The sequence below is a fragment of the Pseudopodoces humilis genome, chromosome 6 (genome assembly GCF_049639895.1).
Source record: "Pseudopodoces humilis isolate 2021_Gansu_Grassland_sample_001 chromosome 6, ASM4963989v1, whole genome shotgun sequence".
Lineage (NCBI taxonomy): Eukaryota > Metazoa > Chordata > Aves > Passeriformes > Paridae > Pseudopodoces > Pseudopodoces humilis.
The window spans coordinates 40,049,423-40,064,768 of NC_142205.1; positions in this window are offsets into that span (position 1 = coordinate 40,049,423).

The following is a 15,346-nucleotide window of genomic DNA, read 5'->3' on the forward strand; positions in this document are numbered from 1 at the left end:
TAAGAGAAAAAATGGGAATTTCAGAATACCAAAAGCAGTGAAACTTGTGTAAAAGAGGAAACAGTATAGAAGTTAAAATAGATTCAGAAACATATTATTGCTGAGACTATCTACATTGCATATTGATGGAGTAGCATAATGACTTAAAATTCTGACTTTTAATGAGAAAATAGATGAAATCATATAAAATTCCATCTGCCCATCCATAATAAGCATTCTCCAAAAATCATCCTCAATTTTCAATATTGCTTGGGCATTTTCAACTGTAAACCTTATGTGCTTTAAAGGCATAACTTTAAAATTATATTCTTCTGAAACAGCCCTCAATCATCAAATTAATGTAAAGATCAGAAGGTTCAAGACATGCAATTGGACATTAGTGGTGATTAAAAAGATAACTGCTGATGTGCAATAATTACTTACACTTTCTGAATTGCATCTTGTGTGGGCCATTTGTGAAGTTACCCAAACTGTTTAAGCTCCTTTCTCTAGTGAACCTTCCAATTTGTACAAGCACAAGTTTTTCACAACTAAATAAAAAGAACAGAACATTTGGATCTGCATATGAACAGATGAAAGAGGAATCTGGAAGGGTAATGCTTGGCATAGTTATAAGCTCATGGATGATAAAGCTGCAGTGGTGAAGATATCACAACAAGAGATACAGCCAATCGCCAAAGCAGCGGAATAAGACACTCAGTAAAATTTTATGTTATAAACAAAAAGGCAGTGTATGAGGAGGGCATAAAACAAAAAAACGGGAAAAAAAGTTAAGGCCTCAGTGCTTTGTAAGAGTAGTAGATGTACATTTTTTTCTACCTGAATAAAATGTCACAGTAGATCATGAGGTCCCAAATACTGTGTTGGATTATAGACAAGCTCAAAAAAACTGTCATCAAAAGAATTTCCCTCACACATATACAGGCAGAGTATTTGCAACATATTTAGGAGTGATTGCAAATAAAATATCAGCAAAAATACAGAACCTGAGTTCACTGGTGTAAGACAGAAAAGAAAGTATTGAAAATTATTGAATCATTTTACTTATTGGAATTACACATACAAGCTTGAACAGCAGAAGAGATTCCTCTTATCTAAAAATCTGCTTTTCAGAAAGAAAAGCAGATCTTTCTCTTGTCATTATCATTTTAATTTTATACTTCCATCTCTACATACAGCATGCATGCACCCTAAAACCCACTGTAGTGTGCTTGTCTTTTAAACACTAATTCAAACCAACATAAAAGGCTGGTCAAAGGCTGGATCATTACTTTCAGCATAATATAAATTCTCATGTATATATTTGTATATGAAGATGCATCTTGTGATTAATAAGCCAGAAACAGAACAGAAAATATTTTGTATGGAAATAGCTATTAGATATCAAAAATGATGGATAACAAATACTAAAATACTAATGAATAACTAAACTCAGTTGTAGACTGGTCTTGTATAAGATCAACACTTTGGAAGAAATAATTTTCCATCTACTAATTGCTGAATATTATTGTTTCAAGCAACAAAATAATTTATACAAAGCAACCCATTCACAAACAGAAGAAAAGACAACTAGCTAAAAAAATATTTTTAAATGATCATTTAACTCACTCATATTTGATTGTCTTCTTGGATTTCATATTTGGAAATCCTATCTAATGAAGTTCCATCATTACCACTTTGTGGTGATTAAATACCATAATCCTCTTATTTTTACAGATCCCTAGTGCTCCCCACTTCTATTAAAAGCAGGGTTCTAATGAACCTCATGAGGTGTCACTAGGTAATTACCACTTACAGTCTGAAATGAAGCTCAGTTCCAAGCCATTTGCATTTATGTGCTAAAACTAAATTATTAATGTGGATTTTTACACATTTTTAGGTTTAATTTTTCAATCTAATGAAACCATAAATTTCAAGCTCTCAAAAATATTCCTATCTCTTATTTAATTCAATATGTAATTGAGAACATGCTTTTGCTACAGATGGAGAGGCCTTTTCAAATTTGAATTAATTTGGTGTTTTGCTGAGTTAGTAGATTAAGTGCTACAGATTGCCTGATGTTCACTACACTAAATCTTAGCTTTCAAATTAATGGAATGAAATTTTGGAAATTCACAAGGTCAAAAATATTTTTTACAAAGGTGATAGCTATATTTTCTGTCCTTACTGAATGAGTCCCACAAAGTGGTAACAGCTGGGAACAGTCAAAGGCAGAAGTCTACTACACAAAAGTGAATAAACTCTAAGTTCATTTGCATATTCATTTTATACAATATATTCAGGAATAACACATCATTTTAAAGAAGTGGATATGTTATGTTTAGCTAGTGGTACAAGCACCCTTAGCAAAAATTTATCCTTAAAGTTCAAGGTAATGCACCAAGTTCTGAAGATCAGACTGACACGCTGTCTTATGTGGGAGACTTTTGGGGTGAAATTAAAGAATTCCAAACCAAAAAGAACTTTACAAATAGCCACACATGTAATTCTAATTTTGTTAAGTCCAGTGCTGTCTCCTCAGATCTTTCACAAGTAGATCTGGCACTCATATAACTCTCGGTGAAATGAATGACCACCAAGATGGGAGAAAAAGCCCCAAACACCAACAATCCCACACTCTTTTTATAGCAGTGTTCAGCAGTGTTGAAAATGCCATTTTCTCTGCCTTATATGAGTATTCCTTTAGTCTTCTGCTCCTCTAGGAGCTAGGAAGGGTAAGCATGTCATTGCCTTGGCTATCTCAGCTTTTCTCACCAGTTTCTACTGGCATGTTTGGTTGTGCATGATGAGAAGTACCTAAAAAGTGTTTCCCACTTCATAGTGTCACTCATAAATGCCTGGTTCTCTAGTACACCTAATACTACACACATTGTTTATTTTAGGGCTATTTTACCTATCACTATTCACAGACCAACTCAAAATCCTTATACTAATGCATTACAGTATTAATTTCACAAAGCAATTGCTTGATATTCAGTACTGTCATATTTTGCCTTTGACAGGAGAGAGGAGCTATCATTGAGATAATGTTAAAGGATTAATTGCTATATCCAGTTACAAAATCTACAAAGAAAAAGTGTCTCAAAAATGCTCATAGTTATAATTGCAGTTTAAAAAGTTGCTATTGATGGTTACGGTTAAAATATACAAATCCCCTGGTTCAAATTTTCTATTCATGGAGGTATAAAACTCAGGGTAATACCTCATTTTTGCTCCATAATATCTGTGACAAGCTATAATGCATCACTGACAATCTAGTGATTCATGAAATGAAAACTCCTTCCCATTTACATCAATGCAGACATTCCCTGGGGGGTCTTCACAAAACACCTGTCCAGTTGTACAACATGCAAAGAATGAGACATTTGCTATCTTATGAAATTTTTCCTATTTCTTTTCTTTCTTTTTTCAGGAGTGCTAGCCCTGGAGAAATTTCAGTATCTATTTCATAATCTGTCACCAGAATTTAAATATTCTCTCAGTGGGTGGAAATAGCAGACTGATAACCTCACCACTGGTGTTCTCTACAACTCAGCGAAAGACACGCAGCATCACACGTAATTCAAAAGACTGCTTTGCATTTATTTCACCAACCTCTCCAGATTCCCTTCAAAAAACCCTCTTTTACCTTCGGCAGAACTGTACTTCTGAAGCACAGATCACACACATAAAACTAAAAGCATACTAGCTGATTCTAACCCAGAGAACTCACAGACCAACTTGGCTTCTTATAGGCAGCATGGAGAGAAATCAGCCACCTGCTAAGAATAATCCTAATGCACTAGCTTTGAGAAGAAAGGGAGGAAAGCAGTCTGGAGCAAACCAATGGAGAACTATAAACTCACGTATGTATCTAACTTCCTACCCTCTCTTAAAGTGTGGTGTCTCTGTTCACTTTGAATGAAATCACTGCTCCAAGCTGAGTCACTGCTGAATTTCTTCTGACTGAGGACATGCTGCAGCACAGTATCCTGCAGCCCCACCAGAAACACTCAGTAGGTGGGACCATCCACCTACTGGTGCATCTATCTAATATGGAAAACACTTCCATTTGCTTTCTCAAGCTACTGCAGTCCTCTGGGCAGGCTTCTCTGAAGGAGTAATTCTCATTCTTCTCTGAAGAATGGGTCTCACTCTTCAGAGGGGAACAGTTTTGGACCTACATGCAGAGCATACCAGGGCTCGTGCACACTCCAGGTCAGAATGTGATACCTCACAAATGGAAATATCAGTGAGCAATTTTTATTTTAGGAGGTTAGAACATGCATAAACTCCTTTGGAGATTTTAGCCTCTTGCCAGGTTCTGTGCTGTCTAGAGGAGCTAAAGAGTTGTCCAGTTGAACAATTCAGTGCTATATGCACTGAATAAATCATGCCCTATGTATGCTGTATAGCTGACCAACTCTCATAGCTCATTAAAAAATAGAAAGAGCTAATTAAATTTTCTGCTCACTTTTCATTTCTTGGAAGTGTTCTCTCAACAGTGCTTGAGTAACTGACTGAAAATGCGAGCAGTTTTACTTCTGAAAACTTTAGAGATGGAATGATTGCAAATAAATTATATTAGACACTATTGTTTTGATTCAGCTCAAGAGCTCTTGCATTGTTTCATGGCCCTGTGAAATCGTTGAGAACTCATTTTTCAGTTCAAAGGGACTTCATAATTGCGACAGTACTTGGCCCAGAGGGACTAATTTCTGGTAAAAACATTATTTCCCTGAAAACTAAAATTTATGTTTCTTTAAAACAAAGTATCAGCATATTTGTACCATGACAGTCTGTCTCTGAGCTACCTATATTCCATGGACAGTAAATTAAAATATTAGGAATTTAGTCAAAGACATAAATTTCTCTTCCATATTTGTAATGATGTACAGTATGGACGATGACCAATAATGTTACATGAATTGCTTTAGCCCCCACACAGAGACATATTTTAACATTTCCTTTAATCTGTTTCATTGCACAAATCACAAAACCACTCTCTTCCCAAAGCATGAGCTGCTACATCAACTTCATGGTGAAAAGTATCCCTAAACCCACAATCACATTCAAACCAAACCTGTAATTTGGGCTAGGATTTGGGTGAGTAATTTGGGTAATTTGGGTGAGTAATTATATCTAGATTTAAATTATGTGACAACTTTCATACTCTAAGGAAATCCAACTTTGGATAGGGTTTCAATTCATATAATTATAGACTTAAACAAAATATTTTGTAAAGTAGTGCACTGATTATTTTTGGCATAACTGAAAATTTGTTCTTGTAAAGTCCTTAGGCATAGGTAAAATGCTGAGAAGAGCAACACTTAAAGCAGATGCTACACTTCCCAGAGTTAAAATATTTCATTTCTAAATGTACTAAACAATTTTCAGTTATAAAAAAAATCTACTGAAATTTGGTGTGCTATATGTAAACACAAATTCATTTAGACTTTTCAAAAAAAAAATAAATACATTTTTCAGAATTCCCTACAAAAGAAACAGCTATGCTTGATCCAGAAACTTTCCATGATTCTTGTAAGTATACAACACATGTTGTAACTAGGAAAAGGCAAAAGACTGGTTGTTGGTATCAATGAGAATTACAATATTCAGTTTTCTCTTTTTTGTAACTTTGGAAAGCTCTTATAAAACACATTGATTCACAGTGCAGACAGTGGCTATCACAGGAATTTTGTTTATCACCTAAATAATTATTTTTTTATACATTACAGAAATCTTCACTTGTAACTTTACTTTAGAGTAAATGTATGTTAAAACATTCAACAATCATGAGATTAAGCTACAAAAGCTCTGCTGAAAGAGTACTATTAGCTAGTTTGGAAGGGGGAAAGGGAAAATACCTGCCTTGCCAGTGACAAGCAAGGGGATGTTGTGCCTAAACTTGAGGAAATGATGAATAATGGGATCCTTTACCCTGCTTCAGGAGGTGCTGTGTCTGCAAAGAACCCCCTGAAATGTTTCTACACTAATGCAGGCAGAGTGAGGAACAAACAAGACAAGCTCAAAGCTTCAGCCCAGTCCCAGATATTTGATATCACCTGCTTCAGTGAAACCCGATGGGGTGAGTCCTGTGGTCAGAGCACCCAGCTGGATTGTTACGGGCTCTCCTGGAGGGATACACAGGACAGACCATGGGGAGGCATGCCACTGTGTGATATGGAAGGGATAGAATGTATGGAGCTCACAGTAGGCACTGGCATGGTTGAGAGCCTCTGGGTAAGAATCAAGGGGCAAACAGATAATGTGGATGTCACAGTGGTAGTCTACTACAGCTCTCCAACTCAGGATGATGATGTCAAAAGATTATTTTTTGAGGAATCAAGGGACACCTCCAAGTAAACTGCTCGTCCTTACGGGGGACTTCAGCTTGTCAGAAATGAACTGGGAGCATGGTACACATGGTACACAACTGGTACAACTTGGGCCAGAAGATTTCTAAAAAAATCTGTCATGCATGCACTGTAATGTTTCTGAATCATGTGCTGGCTTTTGATAACAGCATTTCTGTAGCTCTCTGAAAATAACTCACCTTGTAGAAGCTAAATTGTTCCTTTTGGTCACTGCAGTACCACTTTATCACCTTGAATAAGTGTTTTCTGATCCTGTTTCTGCAAGTTACACTGTTCCCATGAGCTTTTCTATGGATTTCTTGCTGTTATGGTGTAAGCTATTTTTCGAAACAGAAGCTGAGAGACATTATTTATTTATTTTGGGTTTAGAAAAATCCAGACCATGTCTTAACCTTGCAGAGAAAGGCTAGCAAAATGAAGGCCTAGAATACATGTAAAATAAGTATGATGACACTGAAAGCTTAAAAAGTGCTGTATCAGAAATTACAGTTCACCATAAAATATTCAGAATCCTACACTAAGCTTTTGTCCCATAGGTTTGGATTATGTAAGATCAAACTCAGCCATTATATAAGCATATGGAAGTTATTAATACTTTCAATAATAATTTCACTTCCATGCTGGCTAGATGTGGCTTATTATACTTAAGTATTAGCAGAAGTTTACTTAGGATGGAAGCAGCCAGCTCAGATAATTTTAATTTTGTTTTTCTTTTAAACTACTGTGTTTCTAAAGAAAAAGTCTATTGTAATGTCCCTAGAACAGAATGTAAATTCAAATTATGTAAGATTCTATTTTCTACTACTACTATTATTATTATTATTATTATTATTACTATTATTATTATTACTATTACTATTATTACTATTATTTTCTTGCAGCTCTGGATGCATTTCTGTATCTCATTGTTCCTTATTTTGCTTCAACTATACAAACCCTGTACAGGTGTGGTTAGAATCAAGATTGTTACTTATAACAGATGAAGGTGTTGAGCTCAATATGAATCAATCTTAGATTTGTGAAATTTGTAGCACTTCAATATATACAATGATACCATAAACTATTACTGTTTCAGAAACCTTAACAGCATATTTGCCGGCCTATTCATGAGTGCAGCTATTAAAAAGCTTTTTGTGAAACATTTCTTTGCAGCAAAAATATTATTGGAAACTCCAAACAGCTCTACCTAGGGAAGATGATGATTCCTCAGGAACCTTATCTTTGACCTTCTGCATTTTCCAAACTGTAAAAGTTCTCACACTTATTGCATATTCAAGAAAAAGTAACGCACAGGCCTACACATACGCATCCAAAGACTTGATTTGAAGAGGAATACCACATGAATTCTTTTAGAGGACCAACATTTAGATTATTTTTATCTAAGTTAACATCAAGACTGGTGTTTTAACATCACAAGACCAGTATCATAAAATATCTCTGAATTTCAGTTTCATATGAGACAAATCTTTCTGCTAAACACAGAAACATTCATCATCCTATACAGAGTCAAGGACGAAAAGTTGTGCCAGCTACTGCGCATTTGCCTACAGAGCAGAATCTTGCAATTTATAAACAATTATAAATAAATTCATGTGTTGTAAACAGTGTTTGCTATAAGCACCAAGCAGAGATGTTCACAATGTTAAGGTCTGTGAGCTACTAATTGAGCCACTGAGACCTCTACTTGTAGGAGAATAAACAATCACAAAAACAAATGGAAAATATTTGTCTATCTACACATTGTTGTTGCCTAAAGAGCATTCCACCAGATGGACACTTCTCTCCAGTTATGAGTAGCCCATTCCAGACTCATCCCTTTTACAGCTTACGTCATGTATTACATCAGACAAGGTGGCTGTTTTCTTCTGATGAGAGTATGATAGAATGATGGATTCATACTGCAGTTTCTTTAAAAATTCCACCTTCTTGTTACTTTTTTATTATTTTGGGAATGAAATTGTACCCCCATATATGGAACTAAAAATAGTGCAGATGATTTGATTTTTGTACTGCATTGGTGCTACCACAGTGGCTAAAAAAGCATAAAAATATCTTTAAGTTCACAGATATTGGAAAACACGCTTTTGTGAGAAAGTGCGTAAGACAGAGAGTATTGGTTTATTTGAGGGATTTCACAAAGAACTGCCCGTGGATGATTTTATAAATCTCTCTCTAGGGATTTACAATCTTTATCCTCCTTTTCCTTCTACCCTCCACTTCAGAATAACCCTTTAAGGCTTCTAACTATTCAACTTCCACACCACTTTGCTCTCTCTTTTTCAGAAACATGATATACTACAGCTCAAATGCAACTCTTCTGTTATTTGGATTTGGGTAGAGAGCCCAGACATATTGCAAAATGAAACAAACAAAATATTGACTGAGTGTTGGCTTGTTTTTGTCCAATATTTTGTAAGGCATTTGAGAACAAACTGTACACCTTGTCACTTAGAGTAAGAAGTTGCAATTGCCTGTTTCATCCCATGCTCCTCCCTAACTGGGAGTGCTCTGTGCTTCCTAAAATACAGCAAAACATATTTCTAAAAACAACCAAGGAAGACACAGTAACAAAAGGCTTAAGCCAAAACACTTGGAGTTAGTGGAAAGTCCCTCAGCAATTACAGTTTTTGTATCACACCACTAAATGTCTATCAGTGCAATGCATTTATTAATTTTTTAATGCACCTAGCACAGTCCCATTTGCAGTAACAATAGGTCAAATAACTACCGAAGTATCTAGGGTGAAATTCATGCTTCAAAAATTTTAATCCTGAATATAATTAAAATTGTATTATATGCTAAAGTATAATTTAATAATGGTTAATATATATTTCTGTCACTGTAAAAGCCTTCAGATCATTTATTGCTCTTGAATAGAGGATGTCCAATACAAAATGGCAATAATCACTTGTGTATCATCCCATTAATTTGGTATCAATAACTGAATACAGAAAAAGGCAGAGATGAGTGCAAACTCTGCCATACAATACGGAAAATAGAGTTATATTTTTTCCATTTAAATACTTGGTTTATTTGGTTTGCTGATTCCTTTTATTTTTGGATAAAATAGTCAAGGAAATGTGATGATGAGCAGCCCAATACAAAGCATCACCTTGTTTGTTATGCACAGGGAGCACAAGGGAGGTATGAACAGCCTCTTGTCACCCCTGTTCTCTGATTTACATTCTCTAGTACTAGCAATATTTGTTTAGTTTTAGTTATATATTATCGTGATGCAATAGGGTAAAATACAACAAGTAAAGCCAATTTTTTTCTGAGTTCATTTATTTCTATTCTTTTTCCCCATTAATGTGTGAGTGCCAGGAAGAGTATCTGCAAATTAGGACAAAAACACAATGTCTCAGTCTTTCTTTTTTTTTTTTTTACCCTGTTCAGATGAAACAATGTTTCTACGTTCTGCTTTCTGTCTCCATTTATTTAAGAAACAATTATTGTCCTTGTTGAAATCCTAAAATGGCATTGCTAATGTCATCGGATTTTGAAGTGCACTTTCTTGTTTAGTTGTAAAGTGTGTTTTTAAAATATCTATAAAATATCTCTCTATTTTGTCTAGTTGTGTGGCCAGGTGACTGGGTGCCTCTAGTGCCTTTGCAGCAAGTCCACATTTTCTGATGCAAGTGTCAGATTTATGCCTCTAAAGAAGTCAAATTCTATTTTAAGGTGGTTATTTTTCTCTATTGCCAGCATATAAATCAGAATAACAAAATTATTTTCCTAAAATATTGTAATTTAAGAATTTTAAAGTGTTAAGGGGGAAGAAAAGAGAGGAAAAAAATAGAGAACTTTAAATTATCGAGCCAATTGTACAAACCACATGTGGGGGTTATTTTCCAAAGGGCAATCTTAGGTAGGGAGCAGACATTCAACCATTCAGGCTGGGCCATACAGACAAAGAAATGTAACTTTCTAAAGACAATTTAGCACTTGGGCACCATTCTGCTCTTGAAATATGCTCGTAATCCTCAATGGAAAATGAATACTTAGTCAATGACCTTTTCAAAATCTCCTCCTGCATTATATGCTGCTTTTACTGTTCTGCTCATGATATTAGGTGGAAAAATCTTCTGACCTAAAAGCTTTCCTCTGGAAATGATTATTCAGCAAAGCTGGGATCAGCTCTTTTCTAGTTTTTGAGGCAATGCTGACTGACTTCTCCTTGCCAGTCACCAATCTCCTCATGCTAGAAACAGTCCCAAAATATAGAGCTCCTTGACTTCATAGACTCCCAGCAACTTCTTTCATGGTGTTTTGGGGAGACATGGCTTCCCGTGTTTCCCAGCCTCTGCCAAGCAGGAGAAGCAGCAGAATGCTGCTGGAGAGCTGCTGCCCACTCTCACAGCTCCTAGCCACAGCATTTGGCTCCTCAGTGCATAGGTAACAGCAGCCTGCAGAAGGAAACTCTGAACTCCAGGGCACAGGAAGCTGTCTTGTGAGAGGTTTTAATGCCTAGCTAGCTGCAGATTTAGAATTCCTGGTAACCTTGATGATGCCAGTTTTGTGACAGCTTGTTTATGTGTGAGCTGCTGAGGGGCCTGACTTGCTGCTTACCCACTTGCCTGGCTGTGTAATGGGATAAAAGGTAGATGGAAGATGTTTGGACAATCCACTCCTAAAACCAAAACCTCATGTTTATATCTTAAAAATGGTCTGTACTAAAAGCTAAAAGCAAATCAGAAATTACAGATCTGTTTATATGCATGCCTTGTGAATCAGTTTTATGAGACTAGAGCTATAAACTGTTATGACAGGTGAAAGTTTTTTGAGCAGTGAGAAATTAAATTCAGCCAGAAAAAACTTTTTAAGGCTAACAATGCAATTACAAGAACAGGGAAGTCCTTGGAGAAGGTATTGGCTATGCCTGCAAGAGGCCACAGGGAACATGAAAAGCATAAGTGTTCTCAGCCATGGCTGTGTCTGCACTATGGCTAGATGAAAAGTTTTGAATAAAAGCAGGAGAAGTATGACAATCTTGAACAAAAGGAAAAGAGTGTGAGGATCCTGCGGTGCCTATTTTTGAAACTCAGCACACAGGGTGCTCTTAGGAAGATATTTCAGCTACAAGTGTTACTTTAAAGGTCAGTATAACTAGACATTAGGCATTCAGGGTAAAGCTCTTCCAACAAGGATTAATTAACTGGGTTTCCGAGATGGTGACTGAGTGCCCTTTTAGCAGTAAATTCCAAACAAGTCAACTGTCAGTGTCTTAGCAAGAAGTTCCAAAGCAAGCCCTAGGTGTCAGTTTGTTTTAGGTTCCTGGCTCCTGGGTTAATTGGTTCCCCGTGTTCTCAGGCAGCCTGGTAGCCTTGCAGCTTAGGACAAAAGCTATTGCCATTCACTGCAGGCATTTCCAGCAAACTAAAAAAATTCCACATCAGTTGTTAAAATATCTGGAAACCCCTGGAAGACAATGTGGTCTATGAGCTGACCTTTTGTTCTGATTTGTAATTTAAAAAAAACAAAATCAACAAAAGCCACCAAACCAAAACATAGACATCTTAACGATAAAAATTTGCATTTTTCATTAAGCTCTATTGTCCATCACTTCAGGAAGTTACATCAGTACTCAAAGCAAAATGTAGTTCACTCTACATACTAGTGAGAAAAATACTTTGTGATAAATTCTTTTAAAAATGAAGCTTATAGGGAAATCCGGAGGGTATAAATTCACAGAACACATTTTACAATTTTACCAAGTTTCAGTGCTTGCCTGTTGCAAAACAAGACAGTGATTAGACAAGGGACATTATCTACAGCCTCTGCCCCCAAATGGATGCAACCTGGATAAAAAAGTTAGCATCATTCATTATTTGTCAGCATAACTCAAGACCCCATGGCCAGCCACTCCTGGGGAAGCTAATCCAAAGCCACAGAGAGAATACACAATATTACCTCTTGCTTGGCTTTTCACAAAGCTTTTTTAGTGTGTAGTGAGCAGAAACCCACAGAGCCTTCACAAACTCAGGAAAGAGGAGATACAATTTGATAAGCAGAGTGGGATATGATGAGACCTGAGCTTGGGAGCCATTCCACAGTCTGTAGAGGTATAACTGTGTAGCAAATATAAATTACTTGTCAAATTGTATTTAACATTTCTTAAAGCAGCAATTCCTGGTGACAAGGATGTGCTCTTCCTCTCTGTCTCCATGTATCCACGTACATAAGTAAAACCCTGGCAAACTCTGGTGGAAGTTGGAACTAGAGATCTGATATTACTTTTGTACTGCAGATACAGTGGTAACTAATGTACAGTCTCTTTACATTTCATCAAAGACAGCAGATTAAAAATAAGAGCACAGCACCCTGATACTTAGGAGAGTAATATGTAGCTGCCTAAATCATCATGATTAATCACACACACAGCTGTCTCTTCCCATTTTCAGTAGTCACAAACAGTAGCAAGGATTCCTCTGCTCCATGTACCCCTATTTTGCTCAGCAGTGATTTGTTCAGAAAGATCCTGAACTGGCTGTATAAATGTGACCTGTATAGCCTGTAATAACAAAATAGTGTAAATCCCAGCATTAATACACTAATGCAAGTTTCCTACAATTCAGTTAATAAGTAAATATATTTATGTCAACATGATTTTGGTCAGGGTAAATGTTGTCAGATCTGCATACAGTGTATGTATTTTCACTGTTTCTGACATGTAGTCCACAAGCAAACTTGGGAGCAATCTGTTCCCCAGCATTTTGCACAGACCACCACACATGCTTGTTTTCTTCCCCACATCCTAGGTGACTGAATTAATACAGGAAATATAACTTGGTTATCTTTTCTGACAATTCCTGTACTTGCTTCTGGCTTCTTCCACTTTTCTAGCCATTGACAACCTCTGAGTCACAACTCTGGATCACACTGTATTGCTTTTATATTCTTTTATATAACTTGGCATGAATGTCATTTGCAACATGTTTTCAAAGGTGTTTGGGGGCTCCAAATGTCTTTTAGTTAGGATTAGGAATGAAAAATTTCTGTAACAGAAAAGATTTCTGAAAGTTACAACATTCTGTTCTCAAAGACAAAGGCAGGTTATTTCAAAGTTTATCTTTGAGGATAAGAAGAAGAGACAATTACACTTTAGGTGTGCTTGCAGCTAATGGATAAACTATCAAACCACATCTTCAATAGATTGAGGAAGCCTAAGTGTGGTTGAATGGGCAATGATCTTTTCTAGAAGTTCAATTCTCTCCTCAATCAACCAGACATTTTAATTCTGCAGCAGCTACAAACCTAATGAAATGGTGTTATATGCATAGATACTACATTTATAACAAAAATAAGTCCTCAGAATACTGCTATAATACATAATGCAGCATGTGAATTCATAACACAACACTAAAAGAAATACAGAAGAACCCATGTAGTGGTCCTAAATTTCCAAGTGGTTCCTGCAGCTAAGGGCTGAATTTGGCTTATGGATTTAATTACTGCTTTAGAATTTGCTGTTAAGAACAGCTAAATAAAAAAAGCCATGAAAAAGTATAAAAGCTCCAAATGCATTGGTTTGTACCACCAGAAATGAAGTACTCAGAAGAGAGTGTTCTGCCTAAGGAAGAAGAACAGTAACAACACAAAATTATTTTGAGCTGCAGGAGTAAAGCAAATTTCAGTTTTATGGAAAACACCGAAATAATTCCCCTACTGTTCATCACCTTGTTAACAGAAAAAGGATTTCAAATAGGATAACAAAACAAACTGTTCTAATTGGTGGGGGTATTTTAGCACTTACTAAAGCTATAACACAAAGCATGGCCTGCTTTGCAATATGTAACCTGGCTTTCTTCTTAACTGGCAAGACTCTGAAGACAGAAAAACAAATCTGATCTGATTTGCCTTTGAAAAAACGTTTCAAGGGGTACAAATTCCACAGCCATCCTTGTGTCACACAGTAGTTTTCTTTACACAATATTAACAGGTAATGGAGTAATCTTCTTTTACAGGGACATAAAAATAGTGCAAAGATAACAAGGGCCAGATACGTTGCAGCTGATACACTGCAGAATTAGTCTTGAACTACACTGTTGTTACAAGCCATTGGGATGTGTTTTCACTTTTGATTTATAGCTCCTTTTTCAGAGTGCCACTTCTCTTAGATTAGTCCTTAAAAGCAGAAGAAGACTGTGGGTGTGTCTATTTTTCTTCATATACTATTTTCTAAATTTATATTTTTATATATATATATATAAAATATATCCTACAGAGTACGCTGACATTCCAGGAGCTAAATCAAAAAGTACTTGTGGGCTTCACCTGATTAACCACAAAATCTCTTTATTTTCTCTCTGGTAATAGCATCAGCCCAAAGTATCACGTGGCTTAAGTAAAGGGAGAATGTTGCAACAGTATTTCATGTCTTGGAAATAGAAATGTGAATCTAGATTAGACATTCAATATTAAGAATAAACTTTTTTAACTTTAAAACTGGGTTGAAAAATTCAAATGGAAAAAGGTTTTGGTGAAATAAACCCAGAAAATCAAAAAATACCCTGGGCGTCTTTGCGACCATGCTAAGTGTCTTTTCATAAGATTCATGGAAGCAGCAGTAGGAAACCAAATTTCAAGGGAGGAAAAACAAATAAAGTAATTTTTTTTATGTATGTGTAAATTCTTGTGGGACTAAACATTCACAGCTGGTTAACAGACAAAAAGAATGGAATGTCTATACAGATACATGCAAATGTCTCTTATGAAAGCAGACATTTAGAAATAGTGAAAAACCACAAAAATATATTTTATAAAATTGATACCATACTAAAGAATTTACTCACTCTCCCTGGCTTCCTCTTCTGTGGATCCAGAGACACCAGCTCCAAAGCGGTCACTGGTTCAAACACAGCAAAACTTGTTAGAATACACATTCTCTTGGTAAACTTTATTTTCCACTACTCTAAAACTTTGATCAAAATTGCTTGATCTTGTAATGTTTACTAGCAGTGAAAGAAATCCCTTCATTTTTATTCAATATT